Source organism: Condylura cristata, unplaced genomic scaffold (assembly GCF_000260355.1).
Source record: "Condylura cristata isolate star-nosed mole 26May11 unplaced genomic scaffold, ConCri1.0 scaffold00002, whole genome shotgun sequence".
Lineage (NCBI taxonomy): Eukaryota > Metazoa > Chordata > Mammalia > Eulipotyphla > Talpidae > Condylura > Condylura cristata.
The window spans coordinates 33,311,079-33,319,704 of record NW_004567103.1 but is presented as its reverse complement, the minus strand read 5'-3'; positions in this window follow the sequence as shown (position 1 = coordinate 33,319,704).

The following is an 8,626-nucleotide window of genomic DNA, read 5'->3' as shown; positions in this document are numbered from 1 at the left end:
CATGCCATGTTGTCCACTTTTTATTCTGCTTCCTTATTCTCACACTTTACCATTGCCTACATATTACCCTTCTCTTTCTAGTCATAACTACAGAAATCTTTCATATTGTATTCCAATCCTGTCCTCTTCTTATCTTTGGGATTTGGCTGCAGTGATTACGCTTAGGGTACTCAATTCCTAAGTGAATACTTCTATTTCTGATTTCTCTACAGATTTATGTTTCTAGTTTGTGCACTTATTAATAAATAAGAGGTAAATTCTGTAGGGGACACAGAGTATATTGTTGGTTTTACCCCTTGGGTAAGTGCAGACTAAAACCAATTATTCATGAATAGACATTTGAAGAAGAGGGTTCTATTTAGTATTAGCTAAAACAGGGTACAGAATACAAGTTCCTGGGAAGGACATTAAACCATTGCAATGATACTCTAAGGCCATGGAACTGAAATTGAGGAGAGGCAAGAAGCATAGGCTGAAAATATCAAATGAAATGGCAAATGAAAGAAAACTGGAACCACTTCATAGAACTTGCCTCAGTCAAGGTCTTTTCAAAACACTCACAACATACATACATCCATATTCAAACTCCTTAGTTCTTACTCATAGATTGGAAGCATATTGGACTTTTAAAAAGTCAGTGGGTTCAGAAGATGCTGAGCCTGTGTGTTGCTGCCAGTCCCCAGACATTTCTTGGACTAATTCAGGCAACAGCTGCATAAATATTTCTTACATTGGCTACCTGCCTCATTCCACTTCTTTGCAGGAAAGACCACTTTTTTTCCCCTCAGTTGAGTTTACTACTTGGATCATGTGTGGAACATAATTTCTAGAAGAAGATGTGTTCCAAGCATAACAAGAACTTTTGGCAAAAGTTTTTTTTTCCTTCTCTGTCTGTTTTATTTCTGTTCAACCTTTCAGACTTTACTCAGGATATTCATAACCAAGAAATGAGAAGGATCTATATGAAAAAAACTAAAAACCCTGACTAAGAGAAACACTAGCCCACTTTTTATATCATAACTGATTCCAGATACCTTTAATATTTAAATACAAAAATAAAGCTACCAGGGTAATGGAGGAAAATATGGACTTCTAGAAATCTGCTGTGGAGAGGCCTTTGTAGAGCCTACACAAAAGTTAAACTCAAAGTAGAAGACTGATAAAACTGACTCAAACATTTAAAACCATAATTAAAGTCAGTTAAATAAAGAAAATAATAACCATAGTCCATAACAGGCAAATATTAACATTCCTAGCATACACAGATTTTTTTCACAAATCAACCAGATGATGATAAACATGCCAATGAAAAACACACATGGATAAGTCATAAAAATAGGCTACAAGAATGTTTAAACCAACTAAAGAATAAAGACATGCACTTTGGAATAAAAAGACAAATTTTCATGTATCAGAGAGGTAAAGACAGAACTCATGTTGACAAATACATGGATATTTGGTGTAACTTTCCTGGAGAGCAGTTTGTCAGTTGTGAATCAAAATTTCAAATGTGTCCAATGTGATCAAGTATTTCTTCCAGAGACTTATCTTTGGAGGTTATTGCCCAGGGTCCAAAGCTATAGATATCATGATATTAAATAAGCATTATTTAAAATAGCAAAATATTGTTTAAGGGCTCTGCTTGAGGTATGATTTATTTCAGTTCGAAATTTCCCAGTGAACCCTGTCTCTATTCTGACATTGAAAAACAATGCTTTGGCACTGAACAAACCTCAAAATTATTTCACAATAAGTTTCCCTTATCGGTTTGTCAACATCACCATGTGAGTTTTCCTTTTGCCAGATCATAAATTATATTCGATGGTTTGTGCTTTTGAACTATAGTTACAGATATAAATTGCAGGTCAAAATGGTCTCTGATTAGTCACTATTATTAGTTATTAACATGAAATGTAAAGTGCATGAAAAGGGGAGTAGATAACATATCAAACACCCAGAGATTAAAAAGATCCTTTAACTTTACATGTTTATCACCATCTGCTTGATATGTAAAGTTTTTTATGGATGATATGTAAAGATTTTTAGTCAAAAAGCTGAATTACTTAAATTCCATATCCAAGCTGCTACTGTATCATAACCTTATTCTAAATTAGGGTGTTGGTTTTGTAGTGCTAATGTTAATTTCAAAAGTTAGTGTTAAAATTTCAAACAGGACAGAGTTGCATTAACTAGTTGATAACTTTACCTTTGCTATACAAGTAGAGATAGTCAGTTCACATTATTCTTGGGTTTTTCAGGGAGTTACCTCATCATTAGGCTTGCTTCTGGTGTCCAGGCAGATGTAATTTCATGCATTTCTCTAGCTGATGAAGGCAGCAGTTTTTAATGATTACAAGAAAACTGTGAATCACATTTTCTAAATATTGACACTGACAGGTTAGTCAGTGTCGATCTGACAGTTTATCTACTAATCTTTTGGAATTTAAGCTTAGAATTTCTAAGAGTTGTATTAGCATGTTTCAGCATTTTAAAATATATTACATTATATTGTTTATAAATGCGTATGCCTTGCTTACTTAAAATCAGCGATCTAAAAGTTTTAAGAAATGGGAAACGTTGCAGAATATGCATGACACACTACCCAGAAAAGAAGAGAAAGAGGAGCAGGAAAATTAAAGAAGGGGTTATGAAAAATGAAAAGAGTAGAAAAAATGCAAATAACTATAAGCTAGATCAACACAATTGTGTATGACAAAAATAGTGTAACAAAATTTATAACATGTTATTACATGTCATAAATACTGCAAGTAACGGACTATCACCAGTCTTTATTTTCTACTTTACACAAATATGCCTTTCTCTTTCAAAATAAGAAAATGTTACATATTTTGTCAAGTCAGTAACATTAACACAACACAACAACAGACTTTAGAAATAGGTATCCACCCAAAGGACACAAAAACATTAATTCAAAAACATCTGCATCCCTATAATTATTGCTGCTCTATTTGTAATAGGGAAGATATATTTATTGCTGCTCTATTTGTAATAGGGAAGATTTGGAATCAACCCAAATGTTCAAAAATAGATAACTAGATCAAGAAGACGTGGTACATATACACAGTGGAATATTACTCAGCAATCAATAAAGTTAAACTCATACCATTTGCAGCACATGGATGGAGCTGGAAAGGATCATGCTTAGTGTAATAAGCCAGAAAGAAAAAGAAAAATCCTGGATAGCTTCACTCATAGCAAGAGTGTAAGGGATGGGGTGGTGTGGTGGGGTAGGGTGGGGGAAGCAATTGTAATAAAGTAAAAAACAAAAACAAAAACATCTATAAACTAGAGACATTCTATGAGGGTAGAGAAGGGAATAGGATCAAAACTGGGGCGGGGAGAGCCCACAGGACTATGGTGATGGCACATGGGTGAATTGTTGGTGGGAAGTCCATGGGGTTTACAACCAAGATGAAAAAAATGTGCAAAATGAAGAGTGATATATATATATATATATATACAGACTTTAGAAAATGTCTACTCATTCCTTCCAAAACTTCTATTTCCAAACAAACAGTATAAAATATTCTTTCAATAGTTCAATCAAGAATCGTATTTGAGAAAAATGAGCTTTTAAATAACTAATTAAAAAAAAAAAAAGACTTTGGTGGGCCCTCCCTGGTGGCGCAGCAGGTTAAAGCACAGCACTGAGAAGCTAAAGCCACTTCCCCACGTGTTCAATCCCACCAGCCCCTGAGGCGACCAGCCCCTGAGGTGACCACATGGTGCAGCAGACCTCTCCTGAGGCTGCTCCCCTCAGCAGTGTACTTCACTGACCTGCCGCTCCCCACTCTGTCTCTGGTGAATCCTCTCACTGCCCCTGCACCTCTGGCATGTACCCCAGTTCTGTAGGCACAAAACAAAACAAAACAAAACAAAAAACGTTGGTAGTAATATCACTAAAACGACTGATGTTAAGTCAACTTTAATTCTCAGAACCACTCAATACTACTGATAAATCCTTATGTGATTTGCAACCTGTGAGACTATCTCTCAGTGACGCATTATTGCCAGTAATTTATTTTAGCCTATTTCCTGCTTTATTCCTCACCTTTCTCCCAGGTTTTTTTTGGGTATGCTATACTTTTTACAGGTTCTCCTCCTTTCCTAAAGTAGAACATTCCGTTTTCATATGACTTGGTTAGGGTTTGGCAATGCTAGTATCATTAATTTATATGGAAAAAATTTTGAACATTCCCATTCAAAACTAACCTTCCAAATCCTACAAATAGGAAAATTTTACAGACTGTAGCAGAACAACCTATAATTCTTTTATTAATTACCTTTCATAATTTCAAATAATATGCTTACTCTAATTTCATAATTTTAAGAATCTTTATCCCCTGTCTATAAATTGAGGAAATAATAACTACACTAGAGTTCACCTCTTCTCTACCCACAACTCACAGTTTTTGCCAGTTATGCCAGGAGTTTTAAATTTATAGTATTTATAGTATTTATATTTATAGCCATCCTATTCTTGTTTTATAACTTTATCTGAAAGATTCTGAGATTTGCTTAAAGATTAATTCTAAAAATTAAAAATAGGGTCTCCCTAGTGGTGCTGAGGTTAAATCTTATGCTATCAAACTATCACCAGCCACATGCGGCAGAAGATCGATCCCCAGCCAGGGAGCTGACCCACATGGCACAGCAGACCCCTCCTCTCTTACCTGCTGCTCCCCTCAGCAGTGAATTTCAGTGGCTCTGCCTGTTCTGTTTTCTACTCTGTTATCTGGTAAATCCTCTCACCACCACCACCACCCCAGCTCTCTTGCCTACACCACAGTTCTTGTATCCATAAAAAAAATCTTAATAAAATAATAAACAGAATATGGAACAGTTTTATGTTGATATTGCTCATTGCAGAGTCAATTCACCTCGGGTGAAGGAAACGTAATTCTAATATAAATAAATGTAAATTCAAATATAAGTAAAAATTTGCCACTCAAAGAAAATGATTTAAAATGAAGTTAACTCTTTTTGATGCCAACAATTCCTTAGATCATGTCACAATATACTTTCTTTCACATATAGAAGTTACTTTTTATTGAAGTTCTTTGGTTTTTCCCCTGAAGTTTGTACATTTTTTTCTATATTACAAGAAACATGAATATTTCATCACAATATTATCAAAGTAAATCAGCTCTTTTTCTTCTTTTGTCCCCTCCTATTTATCAACTATTCTTCTGTTACCTGTTGATTTCTCAGTAGAAAGATATTTGGCAACCTGGACTCATCTTTAAAGTTGCTTATTTTTCTCTCATACTTTATTTTTGCCTCTGTTCTATTTTTAAAACCATCCCTTTGTTGTTGGAGTGGGAAAACATATTTTTAACTCAACAATTTCCTCTGTTCTTTTTTTATGCATAAAACTTGCACTTACATCAGAGTATTCCTTTTTGAATCTGAGGGTGTTAACTTGAATGGAAAAAGAAAAACTTTCTTCCCTTAGTTATTTCAGAACTTTATGTGTCAATTAACAGTTAATTTCAATGAGTCAATTAATAGTTATACCTCCATCCCTGTGTATACTTACTACAAATAAATTACTTACTACAAATACATTACTTAAGTATATTTAGAACTTTAAGGATTTTCTGATATTTCCATTAGAAAAACATCATGTTAGGTTGGTAGGTATGAAGGAAAGAACACTGAAATAGTTTTGGTTTCATTTGTGCTACTTCATAGCTATATAAGCACACAAGTCTAAAATACTCAGTTTCTTCACCTACAAAACACAGGTAGTACCTTCACTACCAAATTATAGAGAAGACTAAGTGAGTAATGTGCTGATAAATAATAGATATTCAAATGTTATTTCCTTTCTATGGAAGTGATTTTATTTAAATATCTTAGAATTAATAGATATGTATCTTTTTATCAAAACAGTGCTAAAGAAAAAATTAAATCTATCATTGGACATTCTTTCTATAAAATAAACAAAACACTAAGATCAAATATTCCTTATGTATAATTTATTATGTGACTATGTGCTGTTTATTAGGGCACATTTACTGTTAAGCCCTTTAAACATTAGTTTTAAAACATATTTCTCCTGAAGTGTTTTGCTACTGTAAAATATATTTATCCCATTATTTCTTCAATCTGTTTAGATTAATTTTTGTATTATCATCCTAACACCTGCTAATATGATTTAAGGACAACTACTTCGTAAATCTTTAACACAACTGCTTCTGAAGCTTTGTGGTACACTTTCTCACAGTAAACTCCAATCAGGAAAATGTTCAAATAAGAAAATATGTTCTAAATCACAGAGGCCAGGGCAAAGAATGCGGAAAACAGCATTTACTTGTACCTTGAGCTCTCATTTACCCAGTCTTTAGATAAAATACTTGCTCCCTTTTGGACTTGGAAAATGTAAACAAGTATCCATATAAGGGGGAAAAAAAGTCTCTTGACTTTTAAAGTGTCACTAAATGTAGCCAGTTCAGACTTGTTTGTGATAAATGCATGTGTTGTCACAAGGTTCTTCTACTATTTCAACTTAAATTGCTATCTTGTAAAACAAAAATGTTCTGATAGCAAAGATTATTCTTAAAGGTGGTTCATGAAGAGAAATGGAGACATTATTTAAAAAGCAATGTTTAAGTTAATATAGAGTAAGTGCCATTCCAGAGGGAAGAAAACTGGTATTTTGTCTTTACTTGAAAGGAATTTTTCTGGGGGGGTGGTTAGGAGAGGCTCAAAATAGAGGGGAAGAATAAAGAGACAACAGTGGTGGTGCACAGGTAAACTGGTGGTGGGGACTACACCTGCGAGGGGAAAGCATGCATGGTACAAATAGGAAAAATTATGTAAAATATATATTAAAAGGTAATAAAATTAAAAATAAACAGTAAAAAGAAAGGAATTTCACACTAAATTGCTCCATTACAATAAGTATATTAGACTTGGTAATTTGTAAATTTTGTTTTGTGTTTTCAATTCTATGTCAATACTCAATGCAAATATGACTTTAACTATTAATTTTTCCAAATTGTATATTTTGGGGGAAATAAACAATTCTAGAATACACATACAATGAGCCCAGGTATGATTTAGTATATATCCTACTGATAGGGGTCATTTATGACTGATCTATATTTGGTGAACAAGCTAAATGAAGATATAAAGCTATCTTGTTAAATTATCTATGAGGACATACCCTAAATTATTCATAGGATATGTTCTGAGGATTTAGGAAGTAGGATAGGAGTTGTGGAAGGCCTTGGTCAATGAAACATTATTTTCTTTTCTATTTTAAAAATCAGGACACACTGTGTTTATAATTCTGACAAACTTTAAAGCCATTTTTTTTTTAAAAAATCATCACTATCCTTTAATTCAACAGTATGAGCAAGACATACAATATGTAATTTCTCACTGACATCAATATGGTAGGTAATAAATGGATTGGTTATTTAACTTTAAATTATCTCCAGTAGAGGAGACCTAAGATCTTTTTCACCACAAATGTTTGTGCCATTCTTATTCACTGTATGCCATGATTTTTGCATAGATAATTCTTTTTATACTTTATTCAAATATCATTGTCTTGTTCAATACAATCCTATTTAAGGAATACTCAGTAACTGATAGTTCATGGGTTGCTCATAGCTAGTCCAAAGATGTATGTTTTTTGGCTAGAAATATTTTTGGCGAATTAACCACCAGCATTAAGTAATTGAGACTTAGTGCAAAATTCAGGATTCCCAGCCTCTCTTGAGAGGTCCCAGCTCCTACACAGGGCTAACATTCCCACACAGCAAGTGGGAGCGCTTACAGCAGCCTCCTTAGCCTGCGTGCACATGCTCCAGCTCACCATGGCCCGACCAGTCATTCCACAACCACACTTCAAGCCATCCAACCATTTAAGTATTTGAGTTTCTCCTTCCATTTAGAAATATCCAGGTACAGACACACATGTCATTTACCCCTGCCCTATTTCTGTGCCCTGGTGCAGTAATCAGCAGTAGCTTCTAGCTCAGCAGTGATTCTCCTTTACTTCTTTTTTCTTCCAGTTCTTAACAGCATTCTGCTCATATAAGGAAAGCAGCCATAAACATTCCTATTAACTCTTGAAATTTATGCTCCTTCCTCCTACACCAGCTTTCTCTCCAAGTCCATAGTCTGGCCACATGTCCATGTAAGAATCAAGACTTTCCTTTGCTAATATGGTCCTAACTCACTTTACAAGGTCATAGGCCAGCAATTGCAGCTGCAAACATTCAGGGCAGATTTCCAACCAGTTTGACCACCTCCTGCCCCCAACCCCGGAAGGGAGGAGATGACCTGTTCAAGAGAGCAGCCAAAGCTAGCAGAGGCATTTATCGGCTCAAAAGTCATTTGCAAATCAGTAACTACAGGGTGATGCCAAAAGTTCTCAAGCTCCCAATTTTAGGATAAAGGAATGGAACCTCTAATCAACCCTTTCTGCCAACTCTGCATCCCAGAACCAATCAGTTTGAGGTATAGATTATGTCTGCAGTAAATGTTTGCTGACTATCGAATGTAACTCTAAGCTCTCTAGACGATCAGCTGCAATCTACCTTTAATGTACTGTCATTAGGTCCAACTTCTAGTAATAATACTTTTATAC